Source organism: Choloepus didactylus, chromosome 4 (assembly GCF_015220235.1).
Source record: "Choloepus didactylus isolate mChoDid1 chromosome 4, mChoDid1.pri, whole genome shotgun sequence".
NCBI lineage: Eukaryota > Metazoa > Chordata > Mammalia > Pilosa > Megalonychidae > Choloepus > Choloepus didactylus.
The window spans coordinates 100,383,613-100,405,938 of NC_051310.1; the positions used below are offsets into that span (position 1 = coordinate 100,383,613).

Genomic DNA, 22,326 nt, shown 5'->3' on the forward strand with positions numbered 1-22,326 from the left:
TCACTTCTCACTCTGCCCTCTGTGATAGCTGCCTGCAAGCCTGGAGGCTCCTTGACATTCCACTGACAGATGGACCAGCCCTTGCTTTGCATATTTTATAGGCTTCTGCTCCCCCTAATCTGTTCCAAAGTTCTCCCCCTCCTTTCCTTCTCGGTGAACTGTGTTGAAATCGCTTGTCTGCTAATGCCCCCTTCTGTCCTCTTTGTTCTTGTGGGCTTGTATCTTTTTATCACCGATCCATCCCTTGAATGGAGAGAGAGGGCATACATGTGCCTTCACAGTGCCCATCTTGAACTGGATGCTGCTTGTCTAGAGATCTTGTCCACTAGTCCTCCAGCTGCCACAGGGGTGGGATGGACGTCAGTCTCCATTGGGAACCCTTGCATCCCCAATCACTTGGCCATACTGTGAGGACATTCTGCAGACCCTGTCTGGTTGGCAGCCTCGCCAGAGTCCTCTGCCCCCTGCTTGCCTGTTCCTCACTTGGGACTCCACCCAGCATCTCTTGCCTCCTTTCTCTCCCTCCATTCCCTAAGCTGCTGGCCTGACTCAGCCTCACTTTCCTGCCCAGGACCATTCTAACTCCTCCGCCTCCAGCCCCTCCTCCCCCAGCACATGCTGTCACAGCCAGAGGGAGCTTCCCAAAGCACGGATCTGACCATGGCACGTCCCTGCTTGAACTCTTCAACTGACCTTTGGAGCCAGCAGGATCAAGTCCATGATCCTCAGCCTGACATTCAATGCCCTTGGTGAGCTGGGCTCTGCCAGTGTGTCCAGCCTCATCTCCTTGCAGTTTCTCAGTGAGCCTTGCTCCCTTAGCTGCCTCTCAGCCTTTGTTCATACCTGGCCCCTCTTCCTGGAACACCCTTCTACCCGTTCTGTGCCTAGATGGCTCCAATTCATCTGCTGGAGAAGGAACACTTATGCTTTGCTCTTAATGTTTCCTTCTTTACAGAGGGACATCCATTAGTGTAACACTCCTGATCGTGGGGGCTCCTGACTACCCAGCCCTTTCTAGCTCCAGCGTCACTTCCTCCAGAAAGCCTTTTCTGGCTTGCCTGGCTGACTTAGTCCCCTCCTCTGTCCTCCAGAATCTCTTACACACTCATCACACTATCACATTGTGTGCCAGCATTTTTTTTAACAGCTACATGAATGCCTCCTGACGGGAGTTCCCTAGCTGAAATTCAGGAAATTCCCCAATATTCTGGCAGAGAATATCTCTGGATGGCTGTAAAGTTTCCTGAGATGCCTCAATTTCCACACTCCATTAGTGGACAGAGTCTGAAGAGAGACAGACAAGAACAAGCTCAGGCCCTGCAGGTTCTGTTCAGTACAGCCTCAGGGACGGCCAAGAAACTGAGGTCCCTCCCCAGCTGAGCCTGTCATTCTATGCCTTTCACTGTGGGAGCAGCAGAGCCTCCTCCCAGGCGGCTGTACAAACAACCTCTTGGTTTGGGCCAAAGAAGGCTGGTTGGCAGGGTTGCCTCACGCCAGCCTCCCCTCTGAGGCGGGGCCTTTGTCCCCAAGCTTCCAGATGCCCACAGCCCCGCCTGATCCCCCATAACCGAGTTTGTCCTGGAAGCCACGTGAATTGTCCCACATGAACATTTGGGTTCCCCCCTCCAGCTCCACATCATATTCAGAGAATGGCCTTTGTGACTTCATCTGTGAACTCTGGAAGTACACACATACCTCATAGAAAGGTGACGAGAGCTCATTTGTGTCCAAGCTCAAAAAAAAAAGAAAAAGCAACTGAGAAACACACCAAGATGCATATTGACCAGCATCTACCTGTGTTTTGGAGAGCCATGTCTGAAATAAATCTGCCACAGGGTGGGTGAGGAGCCTTGTTGAGAAATTAAAAGCAGAATAATATTCACTGTGGTGAAATGCTGCCCTTCAGTTAAATTGGGTGGCCCCCACTACCCCTCCCTGGAGACATGGATGAGGTGTGAGGCCTGAGCAGAGCTGGCCCAGAAGGGAGAGAGAGGAGGAAATGAGCTTGGTCAGCACTGTCGTTCCCAGGAGCTGATGCAACAGCCATGAGGGGAGTATTTTGGAAAGTGGAAACATGTATTCTGAGGAACTGTGAACCCTCCTCTTGGAGATTCCCAATGTATGTTAGCATATTAAAGGTTCTGAGGAGTCCTGCAGCAAAGAAACTTGCTTCATTTCAGTTAACCCAGTATTTCCCAAATGTCTTTAATCACAAAATGCTTTTTTTTCCCCTTTCCTTTCCCTTTTTTTTTTTTTTTTTTTTTTAACAAACACTTGGAAACATCCTACAAAAATATTTTGAGAAATGCTAATCGGGTCCTCTATGAGCTTCCTACTCAAAGTTTGGTCTGTGAACCAGTAGCATCAGCCTCACCTGGGAGCGTGCTAGAAATGCAAAGTCACAGGCCCCGCCCCAGACCTACATATTCAGAATTTAGGGGGCTAGGTCTAGGAATCTGTATATTAATAAGCTTTCCAAGTGATGCTTATACATATTGAAGTTTGATAGGCACTGCTTTAGGGCAGCAGTTTTCAAAATATGGTGAAAATGACAATTTTGGAAAATGTGTATCCACAACCATGATTTTCAGCTTTCCAATACCTGAATAATTTTCTGATGAGATCAATGGTGATATTAAAAAATATGATTTTTTTATCTTGTATACTTAAATGTGTCAACATCTGAAAGGGCTGCACAACTCAGGGAACCAGTGTTTTTCCAAATGACCAATACATGTTATTACAAAATCAGACAAGAGATTCATTCAAAGGGCAAGATAGACCAACAGATTTTAATAGAACAGAATATAAAAAGTTTATTGATTTTGTTTTAGATTCCATGTTGCAACCAACCTTTAAGAAGCTACCAATCCCTCAATTGCAGCTGACAGCCTGCTTTGCTGCCCGAACGCCCAGCCCCTGTACTGAAGAAATGTTTCAATTACCCGCAGTCCTTCGCCAGGTGAGGCCAGTGTCCGGGGCATTGGCTCCTCATCTCACTCAGGCTTATGCCAAAGATATAAAATTCACCGCAGATGACTGACCCTTAATGCTTCAAGGTGTAGGTAGACCTTTTAGCCAATGCTCTAGCCATTATTACAGGGCCAACGGGAAGTACAGTGAATATTGAGCAGAGGTGGGAAAGTCCAAAGTAAAAGATGGTGGGACCGTTGCAAACTCAATTGACTGGAAAGATAAATATAAGAATATTGGTGCTAAACTTATTCAGGATATTTCCAATAACACAAATGAAGGGGGATGGCACCACCACTGCACCTGCACTGGCATGCTCTGTTGTCAAGGAAGGGTTCGAGAAGACTAGCAAAGGTGCCAATCCAGTGGAAGTAAGGAGAGGTGTGATGTTTGCTACTGATGCTGTAATTGCTGAACTTAAGAAGCAGTCTAAACCTGTGACGCCTCTGAAGAAATTGCTCAGGTTCCTGCAATTTCTGCAAAAGGAGACAAAGAAATTGGCCACATCATTTCCGATGCAATGAGAAAGGTTGGAAGAAAGGGTGTCATCATAGTAAAGGATGGAAAAACATTGAATGATGAATTAGAAATCATTGAAGTCATGAAGTTTGAACAGCAGTATTTTTCTCCATACTGTATTAATACATCAAAAGTTCAGGAGGAGGGCGGGGCAAGATGGATGACTGGTGAGCTGTATGTTTTAGTTACTCCTCCAGGAAAGTAGGTAGAAAGCCAGGAACTGCATGGACTGGACACCACAGAGCAATCTGACTTTGGGCATACTTCATACAACACTCATGAAAACGTGGAACTGCTGAGATCAGCGAAATCTGTAAGTTTTTGCGGCCAGGGGACCCGCGCCCCTCCCTGCCAGGCTCAGTCCCGTGGGAGGAGGGGCTGTCAGCTCCGGGAAGGAGAAGGGAGAACTGCAGTGGCAGCCCTTATCGGAAACTCATTCTGCTGATCCAAACTCCAACCATAGATAGACGGAGACCAGACACCAGAGAATCTGAGAGCAGCCAGCCCAGCAGAGAGGAGACAGGCATAGAAAAAAAACAACACGAAAAACTCCAAAATAAAAGCGGAGGATTTTTGGAGTTCTGGTGAACATAGAAAGGGGAAGGGCAGAGCTCAGGCCCGAGCTCAGGCCCTGAGGCGCATATGCAAATCCCGAAGAAAAGCTGATCTCTCTGCCCTGTGGACCTTTCTTTAATGGCCCTGGTTGCTTTGTCTCTTAGCATTTCAATAACCCATTAGATCTCTGAGGAGGGCCCTTTTTTTTAATCCTTTTTTCTTTTTCTAAAACAATTACTCTAAGAAGCCCAATATAAAAAGCTTCAAAGACTTGCAATTTGGGCAGGTCAAGTCAAGAGCAGAACTAGGAGAGCTCTGAGACAAAACGCAATAATCCAGTGGCTGAGAAAATTCACTAAACACCACAACTTCCCAAGAAAAGGGGGGTGTCCACTCACAGCCATCATCCTGGTGGACAGGAAACACTCCTGCCCATCGCCAGCCCCATAGCCCAGAACTGCCCCAGACAACCCAGTGTGACGGAAGTGCTTCAAATAACAGGCACACACCACAAAACTGGGCGTGGACATTAGCCTTCCCTGCAACCTCAGCTGATTGTCCCAGAGTTGAGAAGGTAGAGCAGTGTGAATTAACAAAGCCCCATTCAGCCATCATTTCAGCAGACTGGGAGCCTCCCTACACAGCCCAGCAGCCCAGAACCGCCCTGGGGGGACGGCACTCACCTGTGACATAGCACAGTCATCCCTCAACAGAGGACCCGGGGTGCACGGCCTGGAAGAGGGGCCCACTTGCAAGTCTCAGGAGCCATACACCAATACCAAGGACTTGTGGGTCAGTGGCAGAGAAAAACTGTGGCAGGACTGAACTGAAGGATTAGACTATTGCAGCAGCTTTAAAACTCTAGGATCACCAGGGAGATTTGATTGTTAGAGCCACCCCCCCCCGACTGCCCAGAAACACGCCCCATATACAGGGCAAGCAACACCAACTACACATGCAAGCTTGGTACACCAATTGGACCCCACAAGACTCACTCCCCCACTCACCAAAAAGGCTAAGCAGGGGAGAACTGGCTTGTGGAGAACAGGTGGCTCATGGACGACACCTGCTGGTTAGTTAGAGAAAGTGTACTCCACGAAGCTGTAGATCTGATAAATTAGAGATAAGGACTTCAATTGGTCTACAAATCCTAAAAGAACCCTATCAAGTTCAGCAAATGCCACGAGGCCAAAAACAACAGAAAATTATAAAGCATATGAAAAAACCAGACGATATGGATAACCCAAGCCCAAGCACCCAAATCAAAATACCAGAAGAGACACAGCACCTAGAGCAGCTACTCAAGGAACTAAAGATGAACAATGAGACCATAGTACGGGAGATAAAGGAAATCAAGAAGACCCTAGAAGAGCATAAAGAAAACATTGCAAGACTAAATAAAAAAATGGATGATCTTATGGAAATTAAAGAAACTGTTGACCAAATTAAAAAGATTCTGGACACTCATAGTACAAGACTAGAGGAAGTTGAACAATGAATCAGTGACCTGGAAGATGACAGAATGGAAAATGAAAGCATAAAAGAAAGAATGGGGAAAAAAATTGAAAAAATCGAAATGGACCTCAGGGATATGATAGATAATATGAAACGTCCAAATATAAGACTCATTGGTGTCCCAGAAGGGGAAGAAAAGGGTAAAGGTCTAGGAAGAGTATTCAAAGAAATTGTTGGGGAAAACTTCCCAAATCTTCTAAACAACATAAATACACAAATCATAAATGCTCAGCGAACCCCAAATAGAATAAATCCAAATAAACCCACTCCGAGACATATACTGATCACACTGTCAAACACAGAAGAGAAGGAGCAAGTTCTGAAAGCAGCAAGAGAAAAGCAATTCACCACATACAAAGGAAACAGCATAAGACTAAGTAGTGACTACTCAGCAGCCACCATGGAGGCGAGAAGGCAGTGGCACGATATATTTAAAATTCTGAGTGAGAAAAATTTCCAGCCAAGAATACTTTATCCAGCAAAGCTCTCCTTCAAATTTGAGGTAGAGCTTAAATTTTTCACAGACAAACAAATGCTGAGAGAATTTGCTAACAAGAGACCTGCCCTACTGGAGATACTCAAGGGAGCCCTACAGACAGAGAAACAAAGAAAGGACAGAGAGACTTGGAGAAAGGTTCAGTACTAAAGAGATTCGGTATGGGTACAATAAAGGATATTAATAGAGAGAGGGGAAAAATATGACAAACATAAACCAAAGGATAAGATGGCTGATTCAAGAAATGCCTTCACGGTTATAACGTTGAATGTAAATGGATTAAACTCCCCAATTAAAAGATATAGATTCACAGAATGGATCAAAAAAAATGAACCATCAATATGTTGCATACAAGAGACTCATCTTAGACACAGGGACACAAAGAAACTGAAAGTGAAAGGATGGAAAAAAAATATTTCATGCAAGCTACAGCCAAAAGAAAGCAGGTGTAGCAATATTAATCTCAGATAAAATAGACTTCAAATGCAGGGATGTTTTGAGAGACAAAGAAGGCCACTACATACTAATAAAAGGGGCAATTCAGCAAGAAGAAATAACAATCGTAAATGTCTATGCACCCAATCAAGGTGCCACAAAATACATGAGAGAAACACTGGCAAAACTAAAGGAAGCAATTGATGTTTCCACAATAATTGTGGGAGACTTCAACACATCACTCTCTCCTATAGATAGATCAACCAGACAGAAGACCAATAAGGAAATTGAAAACCTAAACAATCTGATAAATGAATTAGATTTAACAGACATATACAGGACATTACATCCTAAATCACCAGGATACACATACTTTTCTAGTGCTCATGGAACTTTCTCCAGAATAGATCATATGCTGGGACATAAAACAAGCCTCAATAAATTTAAAAAGATTGAAATTATTCAAAGCACATTCTCTGACCACAATGGAATACAATTAGAAGTCAATAACCATCAGAGACTTAGAAAATTCACAAATACCTGGAGGTTAAACAACACACTCCTAAACAATCAGTGGGTTAAAGAAGAAATAGCAAGAGAAATTGCTAAATATATAGAGACAAATGAAAATGAGAACACAACATACCAAAACCTATGGGATGCAGCAAAAGCAGTGCTAAGGGGGAAATTTATAGCACTAAACGCATGTATTAAAAAGGAAGAAAGAGCCAAAATCAAAGAACTAATGGATCAACTGAAGAAGCTAGAAAATGAACAGCAAACCAATCCTAAACCAAGTAGAAGAAAAGAAATAACAAGGATTAAAGCAGAAATAAATGACACAGAGAACAAAAAAACAATAGAGAGGATAAATATCACCAAAAGTTGGTTCTTTGAGAAGATCAACAAGATTGACAAGCCCCTAGCTAGACTGACAAAATCAAAAAGAGAGAAGACCCATATAAACAAAATAATGAATGAAAAAGGTGACATAACTGCAGATCCTGAAGAAATTAAAAAAATTATAAGAGGATATTATGAACAACTGTATGGCAACAAACTGGATAATGTAGAGGAAATGGACAATTTCCTGGAAACAAATGAACAACCTAGACTGACCAGAGAAGAAATAGAAGACCTCAACCAACTCATCACAAGCAAAGAGATCCAATCAGTCATCAAAAATCTTCCCACAAATAAATGCCCAGGGCCAGATGGCTTCACAGGGGAATTCTACCAAACTTTCCAGAAAGAACTGACACCAATCTTACTCAAACTCTTTCAAAACATTGAAGAAAAGGGAACACTACCTAACTCATTTTATGAAGCTAACGTCAATCTAATACCAAAACCAGGCAAAGATGCTACAAAAAAGGAAAACTACCGGCTAATCTCCCTAATGAATATAGATGCAAAAATCCTCAACAAAATACTTGCAAATCGAATCCAAAGACACATTAAAAAAATCATACACCATGACCAAGTGGGGTTTATTCCAGGCATGCAAGGATGGTTCAACATAAGAAAATCAATCAATGTATTACAACACATTAACAAGTCAAAAGGGAAAAATCAATTGATCATCTCAATAGATGCTGAAAAAGCATTTGACAAAATCCAACATCTGTTTTTGATAAAAACACTTCAAAAGGTAGGAATTGAAGGAAACTTCCTCAACATGATAAAGAGCATATATGAAAAACCCACAGCCAGCATAGTACTCAATGGTGAGAGACTGAAAGCCTTCCCTCTAAGATCAGGAAGAAGACAAGGATGCCCGCTGTCACCACTGTTATTCAACATTGTGCTGGAAGTGCTAGCCAGGGCAATCCGCCAAGACAAAGAAATAAAAGGCATCCAAATTGGAAAAGAAGAAGTAAAACTGTCATTGTTTGCAGATGATATGATCTTATATCTAGAAAACCCTGAGAAATCAACGATTCAGCTACTAGAGCTAATAAACAAATTTAGCAAAGTAGCGGGATATAAGGTTAATGCACATAAGTCAGTAATGTTTCTATATGCTAGAAATGAACAAACTGAAGAGACACTCAAGAAAAAGATACCATTTTCAATAGCAACTAAAAAAATCAAGTACCTAGGAATAAACGTAACCAAAGATGTAAAAGACCTATACGAAGAAAACTACATAACTCTACTAAAAGAAATAGAAGGGGACCTTAAAAGATGGAAAAATATTCCATGTTCATGGATAGGAAGACTAAATATCATTAAGATGTCAATTCTACCCAAACTCATCTACAGATTCAATGCAATCCCAATCAAAATTCCAACAACCTACTTTGCAGACTTGGAAAAGCTAGTTATCAAATTTATTTGGAAAGGGAAGATGCCTCGAATTGCTAAAGACACTCTAAAAAAGAAAAACGAAGTGGGAGGACTTACACTCCCTGACTTTGAAGCTTATTATAAAACCACAGTTGCCAAAACAGCATGGTACTGGCACAAAGAGAGACATATAGATCAATGGAATCGAATTGAGAATTCAGAGATAGACCCTCAGATCTATGGCCGACTGATCTTTGATAAGGCCCCCAAAGTCACTGAACTTGAGCCATAATGGTCTTTTCAACAAATGGGGCTGGGAGAGTTGGATATCCATATCCAAAAGAATGAAAGAGGACCCCTACCTCACCCCCTACACAAAAATTAACTCAAAATGGACCAAAGATCTCAATATAAAAGAAAGTACCATAAAACTCCTAGAAGATAATGTAAGAAAACATCTTCAAGACCTTGTATTAGGCGGCCACTTCCTAGACTTTACACCCAAAGCACAAGCAACAAAAGAGAAAATAGATAAATGGGAACTCCTCAAGCTTAGAAGTTTCTGCACCTCAAAGGAATTTCTCAAAAAGGTAAAGAGGCAGCCAACTCAATGGGAAAAAATTTTTGGAAACCATGTATCTGACAAAAGACTGATATCTTGCATATATAAAGAAATCCTACAACTCAATGACAATAGTACAGACAGCCCAATTATAAAATGGGCAAAAGATGTGAAAAGACAGTTCTCTGAAGAGGAAATACAAATGGCCAAGAAACACATGAAAAATGTTCAGCTTCACTAGCTATTAGAGAGATGCAAATTAAGACCACAATGAGATACCATCTAACACCGGTTAGAATGGCTGCCATTAAACAAACAGGAAACTACAAATGCTGGAGGGGATGTGGAGAAATTGGAACTCTTATTCATTATTGGTGGGACTGTATAATGGTTCAGCCACTCTGGAAGTCAGTCTGGCAGTTCCTTAGAAAACTAGAAATAGAGTTACCATTCGATCCAGCGATCGCACTTCTCGGTATATACCCGGAAGATCGGAAAGCAGTGACACGAACAGATATCTGCACGCCAATGTTCATAGCGGCATTATTCACAATTGCCAAGAGATGGAAACAACCCAAATGTCCTTCAACAGATGAGTGGATAAATAAAATGTGGTATATACACACGATGGAATACTACGCGGCAGTAAGAAGGAACGATCTCGTGAAACATATGACAACATGGATGAACCTTGAAGACATAATGCTGAGCGAAATAAGCCAGGCACAAAAAGAGAAATATTATATGCTACCACTAATGTGAACTTTGAAAAATGTAAAACAAATGGTTTATAATGTAGAATGTAGGGGAACTAGCAATAGAGAGCAATTAAGGAAAGGGGAACAATAATCCAAGAATAACAGATAAGCTATTTAACGTTCTGGGGATGCCCAGGAATGACTATGGTCTGTTAATTTCTGATGGATATAGTAGGAACAAGTTCACAGAAATGTTGCTATATTAGGTAACTTTCTTGGGGTAAAGTAGGAACATGTTGGAAGTTAAGCAGTTATCTTAGGTTAGTTGTCTTTTTCTTACTCCCTTGTTATGATCTCTTTGAAATGTTCTTTTATTGTATGTTTGTTTTCTTTTTAACTTTTTTTTCATACACTTGATTTAAAAAAGAAGGGAAAGTTTAAAAAAAAAAAAAAAGTTCAGGAATATGAATTCCAGAATTCCTATGTTTTGTTGAGTGAAAAGAAAACTTCTAGTGTCCAATCCATCATACTTGCTTTTGAAATTGTCAATGCTTACCAAATGCCCTTAGTCATAATTGCTGAAGATGTTGATGGAGAAGCTCTAAGGACACTTGTTTTGAATAGGCTTCAGTTTGCAGCAGTCAAAGCTCCAGGTTTGGCAACAAAAGAAAGAACCAGCTACTGGTGATGCAATGTTAGGATAAGAGGGGTTGACTCTAAACTTGATGACATCCAGCCTCACAATTTGGGAAAAGTTGGAGAGGTCATTGTGACTGGGGATGATGCCATGCTCTTGAGAGGAAAAGGAGGCAAGGCTCTAAGTGTAAAACACATTCAAGAAATCATTGAGCAGTTAGATGTCACAACTAGTGAATATGAAAAGGAAAAACTAAATGAACATCTAGCAAAACTTTCAGATGAAGTAACTGTGCTGAAGTTTGGTGCAACAAGTGACATGGAAGTGAATGAAAAGACAGAGTTACAGATGCACTCAATGCTACACGAGCTGCTGTTGAAAAAGATATTGTTCTGGGAGGTGGTTGTGCTCTGCTTTGATGCATTCCAGCCCAGGTCTCACTTACTCCAACTAATGAAGTTCAACAACTTGGTATAGAAATTATTAAAAGGACACTCAAAATTCCTGCAATGACCATTGCTAAGAATGCAAGTATTGAAGGATCGTTGATAGTTGAGAAAATTATACAAAGTTCCTCAGAAGTTGGTTATGCTGCTATGCTTGGAGATTTTGTGAATGTGGTGGGAAAAGGAATCATTGATCCAAATAAGGTTGTAAGAACTGCTTTATTGGATGCTACTGGGGTGGCCTCTCTGTTAACCACAGCAGAAGTTGTAGTCACAGAAATTGCTAAAGAAGAGAAGGACCCTGCAATGGGCAAAATGGGTGGAATGAGTAGAATGGTTGATATGGGAGGTGGCATGTTCTAATTCCTAGTATAGGGCTTTACCAGAATTAATGAAATGTGATGGGAAGCTCAAGGCAGTGTTTCGCACAAATATCTTAAGAAAGTCATTTGAAGAAAATGACAGAAGAAAAGGCTGGCTGATGTAAGAAAATCACTATACCATCAGTTTCCGGTTTTAGTTGACGATGTGTAATGGTTTACTGCTGTCATTTTCCATGCCTGCAGATAAGTTATTTTGTATTTTTGAATAAAAAGACATTTGTATATTCTCAAGACAGGGTATAAGAGCCATGTACCGGTGTACTGCTTTCAACTTAAATTGCTGAGGCATTTTTACTGTTTCTGTTAAAATCAGAATTTTAGTGTTTACTATCACTAGATGAGAAGTTAAGAAGCAACCTTTCTGTGGAGAGTAAGATAATTGTGTACAAAGTAAAAAAATATCCAATTATGTGACAACCATTTGTGTAATAAAATTCTGTTTAAAGTTAAAAAAAAAAGACGTTACCAATGTGTGCAGTTTGGGTGTAGTATTTTAAGAGGAAAATCTACAATTATCTGAAAAGACAATTACATATTCCTCTCTTTTCCAACTATAGATCCCCATAAGGTCAGCAATTCTTCAGACACTTCAACAAAAAAAAAACAAATTTCAATAGATGAATGTAGAAGAAGCACATATGAAAATCCAGCTGTTTACTATTAAGGCAGACATTAAAGAGATTTGCAAAAGCGTAAAACAATGCCACTCTTTTCACTAAACTTTTTTATTTAGAAAAATATGGTTATTTTATATAAAAATGTTTTTATACTACTATATAATTGGTTTACTGTTGTTTTTAAAATGAATTGACAAATATTTGAAAATTTTTTCTCAGGTTTAATTTCCAAAATGGTAAATATCAATAAATAAAACTCATAAAAACAAAAGCTCTTTGGAATCCTTAATAATTTTTAAGAGTGTGAAGGGGTCTTGAGACTAAAAAGTTTGGGAACTGCTGGTCTAGGGGAAGCTTTAGAATTCCCAAGCCTGGTCTGAAGCCCCCTGCCCCACATAACTCCAGTGGAAACCGGGGGTGGACTGGATCCTAGTGGTGCTTTTCTGGCACATGGGTGCCACAGACAGGGCGCTTGGCGCTTGGCCTCTCATCAGGGGTGAGATGAGAGGACCATGATCTCCTTGCAAACTACAGCCTGCCCTCGGGGGGCAGGTGGGAGGGGATTCTCAGCCAGGCCCGCTTCCTGCTGAGAGTCTGAGCCTCCCCCAGTTCCATTAACAAGGCAACTGCGGGCCCAGGCCAGCTCCGGCAGGTTCAAACACAGGGCAGATTTCATTATGTTGCTTCAGCCTCTCGCCCCATGCCCCGTGCTCACAATGAGGAGGAATCAGGTGACATCCACGGCAAAAGTGCCAGTGCCGGCCATCTCCCCCTCCTATTCCAAGGTCACTTCTAGGTCACTGCCTCCTCTTCCCAGCCTTGCGCCAGTGCTGACAACAGATGCCCCTCTTCCCTCAGGCTGCCTCCCGAGTCACAGCCACAGCTCTGTCCCCAGCCCCAGAACCATCATCCTTATCCACTCCCAGCGCAGATCTAGGGGGCTGGAGGAGGGAGCGGGGAGCTCTGAGGGCCTCCTGGTAGGATCCAGGTTCTGCAAAGGGTGGTGCCTGAAAAGACGCCTGTGACTCCGGGACTTGGGCTACCGTGTTGCAGCCCTGAGGGGGGACCATCTCTGTGTCAGCTTCAGGTCAAGCAGCGGCTTCTGAAGTCATTCTCCCCAGCTCCTGATTCAGGCCCTTGTGTTTGCTGTTGTCTAAGTGCAGAGGACCGCCATCGTAGACAGCGAGTGCCTGTCAGGGAGGCATGGAAGTTGAAGCTCAGTGACTGCACTTGGGGGTTCCTTTCAGCCTATTGGTCCATGAATCCAGCTGAGTTCCCAGGATACGTGGATTCGGTCTGACCCAGCACATGCCCCTCGTTGGAGGCTCCCGAGAGATTAGTGAGTGAGCATGGCAGTGGTGGGAAACCCACTCAGCAATTTCTATCTCCTGAGCGAGATGGAGAAGTCCCCAGGTTGGGAAACAGTTATCCGGACTGAAGGTTGTTAAGACTGGAATCCTGCTCCAGCCTTGGCACTGAATTGCTGTGTGACCTTGAACAAGTCACTTCTGGGCCTCAATGTTGGACTTGATTGTCCCTAAGGACTGATTCCTGTGTCTTTTTGGGTCTGGATGGAAGGCAGCTTTGGACACAGCTCCCAAAATCTGTGGGCCTAGGGAAGGTGGTCTGCCTCCTACTGAGTGAGCCCCTGCCCCAGGAGACCACTGCAATCAGGGCTGCCATCCTGGCAGAGGTGACTGCTCCACCTGAGCTCCCAGGATGATGGAGGTAGGGGGTCAAGAGAAGAGAAGTGAACTCAGCAGAGTCATGAAACTTATTGGAGCCCAGTCTTTAATTCCACTGGACACAGGCAGGAGCTGTGGCCATGGGAGACCCATTTCTATGGTGGCTTGGACATTGACGGTGTCTCTGAGCTTCCCTCTCGGGGCTCTGTAAAAAAGGACAAATCCTGAGGTCCAACAGGTGGGGACATAATCTGCCCTCTGAAAGGAGTCAGCAGAAAAATGCAAGGTGTCTGGGGCACCCTGAGTGCTCCAAATACTTAATATTTACCAGCACCCACCACAGCTCACACAAAGATGCACTTAGCAAGGGCGTGTGCTGCTCTAGGGAGAAAATGAGGGTAATTGAAATTAACTTGGCTCCGGCCATTTTTTCCTCCTTCTCCTAATCACTGGGAAATCTGCCACTAGTTGGTCAGGAGCGCCCAAGGGCCAATACCCCGGGGAGCCCAGGGCTCAATTAAGCTGCGGCAAATTGGATTTCTGGCCATGAGGCCACAGGGTTGGGGTTGGCATTGAGGCATGAGCTGCCAGAGAGTATTAGGCTGAGGGCTGGCCAGATGGGCCCAGGGGCTAATTCAATCTGGCTTCCCAGAAACAAGTCTTGGAAGGCCGGAGACGGGGGCCTGGAGAGGAGCAGGGACTCAGGCTGGGAGGGGCAGGGCCCTGTGCAGTCCGGGGCTCTTCTGGTGACCCTTCCCGGGGAGTCCTGTCCCTGGCACCTGGCCTCCTGGGCCTGGCACTAACAGCCCTGACAGCCAGTGATGGGCAGCAGGCTAGTGCCCGGGAACCAGCCCGGGTGGGGCACCCAGGGTCCGGGGTGCCGGTCCCTACAAGGCTATCAGCTTGCTCCAGGAGGGAACTGGGGTGGCTATCTCTTCCTGTTTTTCCTAATAGACTTTGGCAGCCATAGAAGCAAGAATGTAAGTGCTGGAAAGAGAGAGACACGGAGACAGAGAGAGGAGGACTAAAGCCAAATTTTCACTACAGAATAGTATCTACCCAAAATGAGTGTTCTGAGGAGCAGAGGGAGGGGAAAAAGATGAAGAAAATAAAGAGGCAGAGAAACAGCCTGAGACAGATATGAGAGACGAGGAGAAAATAGAGAGAAAACCCATGAGAGGTAGGCGTATGGAGACAGAGGAGGCAGACAGACAGAGAGACAGCAGGTCAGAAGCAGGTCAGAAGGACCAGGGAAGGACTGGAATCGGTGGAGAGGCCCCCCCAGAGGTGGTGAGGCTGAAGGAGGTGAGATCTGGGTCTGGAAGGCTGAGGGATTCAGCCAGAGCTGGGGAATGGAAAGGTGGTGTATGTTCTTGGGAGATAGTTGGAGGGAACAGCCTAGTTCCAGAGACAATAGACAGGTGCTTTCACCTTTATGTCAGAATTTTATTACCCATTATTACTGGCTACATCCAGTGCATTGTTTAAGAGAATTTTTTTAAAAAATCAAGTTTTCCTAAGCTGGGCTTAAAACCGGGTTCTCAAATGGTCAGAGAAGGCCCTGCATTTCCTCACTCTTGGACAAGAGGGAAAGCTGAGTTTCTCTCCCTTCTCCTTGGTTGCTTTCTCCAACAAGGCATGTGCGGGACACTGATTACGTGCTTCGACTTGGCGGGCCTGGGCTGGGGGACCTGATCAGCCCCTGGGGAGGGTGGTGGGCACGGGCGACAGCGCCCTCCGCAGCCCCCCGGGCCTGGGAAAGTGAGGCCGGAGGCAGGCCCCATTTCCTCACCCAAAATACCACTGTTAGAGGAGGCTTGCCGGAGGGAACCGCCTTTTCCCCACCCCCTTATCTTGCCCGGACACTCCCCGTTGCCAGTGCAACTCCCATTACCACCAGTGCGCATACATTGTTACCAGACACCGTTACCGGAGCAACTCTCGCCCCTTTTCAATCAAACTCCGCGCCCTCTCAGAACCAATCCAAGCCTTTAACCTCTACAGCTACCCCGCCCTCTAAACGCCCGATATAAGCTTGTACTCTCCCCTAATAAACTCTCTTGGTTTCTTCACCCTAAAAGAACCGTGTCCCGCCTGTTCCTTTCTCGCCGCCCTCCATACTTTGCACGCCTACGCCGGGGACCGGGCCCAGTCCCCCGCCTCGCCCTCGCCTCCGGGAAAGAGCCCCCGCCGCCGGTACCCTCCAAGCAATCCTGAGAGCCTAGGATTTGGTAACCGGCCGCCACCTCCCCCCCCCCAGACGAGTCAACTGCGACCGCAGGCATGGAATTCCAGGTGTGAAAATCCTCACCCTGGGGCTCCAGTGGGTCTAGCAGCCAGAGCTCCGCTGGTCACTCAGCCCCCCTTGAGGCAGCCACGCAACCTCCCCTCCTGACACACATACCCCGGGCCCAGCCCCCTTCTGGACCTCAGGACCCGCCTGGTTGTTAGAGCTGTGGTGAACAGGCCCAGGCAAGGCCTGCCACAGGTGTCCGCAGAGGTTGGGAGGCCAGGGCTGGCCCTCACTGGCGCCCTCCTCCACCCATTCCTGCCGGCCCTCCCTCCCAGAGGTCACCCAGTGGGAGTCTCTGGGCCCTGCCCTACTCTCTGATACCAAAACTTGTCATGTGGGATCCCTTCAGGACTTCCCTCCCTGGGACTAGACCCAAAGGCTTTTAGAGACGGAGTTCATATCTGGGGTCTCTGGCAGGCCTTTCATCCCCCCACGTACTCTCCCTCAGGGACCTTTTTCTGGTTTCCTGACCCACCCCCACCTTGGACTGCTGCCTCAGGTGTCCCTCACCTGCACCCAATCAGGCCAGTCTCTCAGCTTCCCGGGAACCACTGGGGCAGGGGCACAGAGAAAGTCTGAGAGCCTCTCCTTTCCTCCAACACAGTGAACCAGAGAGAGGATGGACAGCCTTGAGCAGTCACTTTCAGCCCAGCCTGCACAGTGGAATCACCTGGAGAGCTTGAAAAACCACCCATACCAGGATGCTTGAGGGGTGAGGTTGCGTGGCTGCGACAAGGAGGGCTGACTGAACAGCTGAGCTCTGGCTGCTGGAGCTGCCCAAGCCCCAGGGTGAGAAGGAGCCTCACACCAGGAATTCCGTGCCTTGGTTGGAGAAAGCAACTCCGGAGACTCTGCTATAATTGGTCTGGGGTGTGGCCTGGACATTGGGATTTGTCAAATCTCCTAAAGGATTCTCCTAATGTGCATCTGGGGATGAGAACCAAGTATCCTCAGGCCATGCCTGGTTGATCCAAGAGGAGTCCACCCTGCACCTCACTTGACAGAGGCTCAGAAATGGCCAGGCCCTTGCCTGGAGTAACAGCTGGAAGGGACAGAACCGGCCAGGGCTCCTCCATCACCCTCCTCAGCTCCTCACCCTCTCTGGCCCTGGGGCAACTGCTCTGTCTCTTACCTTTTTCAATGTTGGCTCTGGCCTCAGGGCGCCCTAGAGCTGAGTTCTGTATCAACGTGCTCCTCTTTGACCCTCAGTTTCCTTATCTATAATTCAGAGGTAATAGTACCCACTGCAAAGTGCTGGGTGATATTTAAATGAGTTAATATATGTCAAGCACTTATGGTGCTTTGCGCTTAGTAAGCACTCAATAAATGCTGCTTATGAGTATTGCTGATGCTGTTATTCTTATCATTATTAGAAATAATAATAAAATAAAGCATAACTGTTTCACTAGCCTGAGGGTACAGACAGGGGGGCAGCAGCAGTACCCTCCCTGCTCATTGCGGACAGGCCCAGAGGGTGGCTTGCAGGGGCTGTGCCCTTTGCCCTGGGGCAGCCTCCTGGCAGCTTCTCTCAGTCTGGCAGCTGAGCCCTTCCTTCACGGATGGTGCCTGGAACTCCAATTGGGGCATATCATCCCCTTCCCCTTTTGCTGTTGCACTCTCTCAGAGGGGCCCTGAAGGAGGGTTGTTGTCTCCCAAGTTTCTGCAAAGCAGCTTAGAGCCCTCCAGTGTCCCCAGGACTCAGCCACGTGGGGGACAGATCTGGGCCAGACTCCACTTGCTGCCCGGGGATGACGAAGGTGTTCGCGCTGGGCCCACTGTTGGTCTCTCCGAGGAGGCTCCTCACTCCCACACACACAGAGGACCTGCTTCGCCAGTTCCTAGAATTGCCAGGAGATAAGTGAACCCCAGCCTAAGTCCAAGCCAAGACCCCTCCCTACACACAGAGTGACAATTTGGTTGGCAATTTCGGGTTGGGCTGGGTATCTCTCTAGAGCTGTTTGTGGCTAAAGAGTCCCTTGGCCAGGAGATAACCCATTCGCCACACCTTAGGAAAGTGGAGGGCCAGCAGTTCAGGACTGGCCCTGGATTGATGCAACAGGAGGCTCGTGCCTGAGGGTCTCCTGGGGGCCGGGCACTGAAGAGGTGCCTGCTTTACCGTGGTGTCCTTGGACAAGTTCCTTGCCCTCTCTGGGTCTCAGATGTCCCACCCCACCCCCTCCATACCTGGCACTGTGTGTGTCTCTGAGCCTCAGGGACAAAACACCCCCATGTGGTCAATTCCTCTGAAGCCAGACTTCGGCAGAGCCAGTAATAGCCTCTGGGGTTACGTGGATGTCCATCTTCCCCCTCCCTGTCCTCTCAGGACTTCCAGACCCAGACCTTGGAGTTAACGGCTATTGTCATTGGAAGAATAAAACCTCTCCCCCGTGTCCTGCTCCCTCCAGAGGGAGTTTCAGGTGAAGAGCTTTCGTGGAGTCCTTTCATGGGGTAATTCAGAGCTTCCCAGCGGTCAGCTAAGGGAGCAGCTGCTAAGCAGCACGTGCCTGGGCAATGCACCCCTCTCTGACTCTGGCAGTTCTCAGGGGCCCACTGAGGAGTCTGTGTCCAGGGGTTCTGAATGCTGCCCGGTAACAGGGAGGTGTCACCAGCTGGGCCGGCCGAGAGAGAGCAGGGTCAGTCTCTGAGGAGCTGCTTAGGAACGACATCACCAAAACCTTCTCTTTCCCACTTTACCAGAGGAGCGAGCCCACCTTTGGAGTGTGTGTGTGTGAAGGGCAGCTGCTTCAGTTACACCAAGGACAACTTTGTGAACGTGAACACTCCAGTGAAAAGGAAATCAGAGTTCAAGTCCAGCATCCTCTAAATACAGGTGGGGAAACTGAGGCCCCAATCGGGGAGAAACTAGATCAAGTTTGCATTGGGGAAACTGAGGCCCCGAGAAGTGAGAGACTAGATCAAGATTACACTGTGATTGGGAGCTAAGCCAAGACTGGAACCCAGGCTTCCTGGTTCCAGGCGACCATCCCCAGCAAGTGTGTGTTTCCTTTAAGGCCATGGAGGAGGACCTACAACAGTCCAAGATAGCTCCCGAGTGTCACTTTGGATTGCACACTGTGGGGAAGTCGAGAGAAATTAGACCCAATGCCTACCATTAAGAGCTCAGTGCAAGAAGGGAAAAGGCCTCCAAGAGTCAGAGGCCTGCAGTTCTCCAAGCTGTCGGGGGAAGAGGAGGGATGGGGGGAGTCATTCTGGAGCAGGGCCAGGGGAGGCAGGGGCAGGGCCAGGATTGTTCCTGGATGCATGGCCAGCTCTGTTCTCTTGTGGTGACTTTTATTTCTGGCCATTGGGGAGCCATTCTGGGCTCTTGCCATACCTCAAACCACACATCCAGGGTTAGCCTGAAACGCCCACCTACAAGAGAACTCCAAGGAGGGAAAGCTGGTCTCTTGGTTTACAGCCGCTCATCCTGTGAGCTCTGGAAGTGATGGGTGGGGGTGGGGCCTCGGCCTGCTCTGGAACCCCCTCCCCCAGATGTGGACACCACAAGACCAGCATCCTCCCAAGTGGTGCCGCCCTGGGTGCAGAAATGATTCTAGGAGCTGTGGGGAGGTCGGTGAGGAGGTTAAAAAAGAAATCTCCTCCCTTCCAAAAAAAAGACTTGCCATTTAAATGAGATGAGACTGTAAACCTATGGAAAATCACCTGATATTAAAACCTTTCAGAAAGTGGGTAAATGAATGCAAATCTTTGTGGCAGAAATGTATTTCTAATGAGAGGATTAAAAGTACAGCAGGTGGGTTGGGTGAGGAAGGAGGCAAGCCTCTCATCAGAGGCTCCCTGGTCCCTGCTTGCCCCAGCACTGCCTGCAGCTGGGTCCTGGGATCTTTCCCGCACCAGGCCTCACTGCTGCCTGTGTAAGCAGGCATGCAGCAAAGAAAATTATATAGCTCCATGCTTGTAGTCACCCCTCTACTCCCTTCCGGAAGATAGAGGGTCCCTTGTTTGTGGGCTCCCGGCCTCCTGGACACTTGTGGGTTGAGGTGCAGAAGTGGAGTACCTAAGAGATGCCAAATTGGTCAGTTTGAAAAAAAGATGGAGGATGCCCAGCAGGGGAGGGGAAGGCTGGTAAAGGACAGTACAGTTTTGAGTTGCAGAGAAAGCCTGAGAAAAATGGACTTGAGATTTGGGCAACTATTGGGAGGAGTGAGGCTGTGGAGAGAAATGTTTAGAGAAGATTTGGGGGAAGTTTTACTGTGTGGTTTGTTGTGTAAACCCCTCATCCATATCCCCCAAAACCCGCCACTGAAGCTTGATGTACAGTTAAATTTGCATCTTTTTTTTTTTTTTTTTAATATAATGCATTAGCCTGGCTTCATTTGAATTACTCAGGGCAAGACATATTTAGCAAATTTTATCGGTATTCCATTAGCTAAATATTGGGTTTCCTGTTTTGTGGACTGCCTTAACCATTTTGTAAGTCATTCCACAGTGGGAAGCACTTGAGAAGTCACCTCTTTAGCCTGCAGCACCCTCTCCCCCAGTCCTGGGGTCTCCTGCAAGGGTGGCCCCATTCAGAGTGTAATTGCTGAGGCAGCCAGCCATCAGCAGAGGCTCCCCTCTCACCCCTCCCTGGACCCTCACTCTCCCTCTGGGCTCCTCACTGATTGAGCTTGGTGCATCTCCCCTAATCTCCCTTGCATCCTCTGGGAAGTGGGGTGTAATGCCCCTACCTGACTTCCTGCATCACAGGCTACTGTGACAATCACAGGATCCCAGCCAGGGAAAGTGCTTCCAGGCCCATAGAGGGGAAACAGTTGGTACAAAATGTCCCTCATAGGGAAGTTTCCAGTAATGGTGCAGTGACCCTGGAAGGATCTGCGTCCACTCCTCCAGCTGCGGCCTCGGCCACGGTGGCCTCCCGGGGACGTGGTCGGAGCAGCCTTCAGAGCGAGGGAGGCGTGGGTCCTCGGCCTGGTCCCAGCCCAAACTCAACCCCAGGAGCCTGCTCTCCTCCTCAGGAGTTGTGCCTCAGCTCTGTGGTCTCACGCAAAGCCAGGGCTTCTGGGGTGTGGGGAGGCATCTTGTCCTCGGTCGTCTTACCACCCAGGTATCCGTCTCTTCCACCCCTTATCTCTGCCCAGGGGCAGGCCTGGGATCAACCCAGACACACGAGGCAGCCGGCCCTTCTGTTGGGTGTCACAGTCCTCCACGGTGGGCGCAGGAAGCAGCGTGTGCGTGTGCGTGTGTGTGTGTGTGTGCGCGTGTGTGTGTGTGTGGGGGGGGGATCTCTCCCTCCGTCTCTCCTCCCCTCCAGCCCTTCCTCCTTCTACTAGGCCATACCCTTCCCCCACAAGCAGTGCGGTCCAGAGCTGGCTCCGACCAGAATAAAGCAGGAAAGAAAAACACAAGTTAATATCTCAAAACTTGGTCCGGCCACAATTATCCGTATGTCTGAATGTAAAGGTTTCCCTGGGCCGCCCTCTGCTCCCACAGGGGTGACGCCACGGGAGGGAGGGGAGGCGGTTAGAGAGAGATGGAGGATTCACAGTGGGGAGCAGGCAGGAGGAAGCTCCCAGAGGCTGTTGGATGGTGTCCTCCCCACTCCCCTGGGGGCACATGTGCGTATGGACCCCTCCCTAATTACTTTCTGTGTTTTAGAGTCAATTAACTGAAAGCAGTAATGGGATTTCACGGTGGGGCTCCATGACCATATGCTCAGAGCCTCCCCCGGTGCCCCCAGGAAGCTCTGGGAGTGACAGATGTGTGTGGTGACATTCAGGAAATTATGCAGACCAGCTTGGGCCTGGGGCCCTGGGCTGGGAGGAAAGACAAACATGAATCAGTGATCACAGAAGTGTGTTCTGCCAGCCAGCTTTGCAATCACAGGGCCCTTTAAATAAAATGAACAGATGTGTTTCCAGGGGGTCTCCATCAGTGTTCACCCACCCCAGGCTGCCTTGTTCTCAGAGGAGGATGAGAAAACCACATAGGATTTGAAGAGAGAAGATGCAGAATCGAACCTGCTTGAGCAAATCCCTCCCCCTTCCAAGCCTCGGGTTCTGCGTCTGTGAAATGGGGATAAAACCACCTCTCCCAACTGTCAGATTAAATGAGATTATGTGTATAAAATCACCGGCCAATATCTGGTGCAGCAGAAATTCTTCATCTATGGTAGCTGACTGCTTTCCTCCTCCCTGCTCTGGGCAAAATGAAAAGCTACTGAAATAGATACACCAGCAAAGGGCAGTGTCAGGAAGGAGGA

General features: G+C 47.1%; 1 pseudogene; it reads left to right on the forward strand.

Annotated features, from left to right (window-relative positions):
* Positions 1 to 2,932: 2,932 nt before the first annotated feature.
* On the forward strand, positions 2,933 to 11,488 carry LOC119533301 (annotated as a pseudogene).
* The last annotated feature ends 10,838 nt before the right edge of the window (positions 11,489 to 22,326 follow it).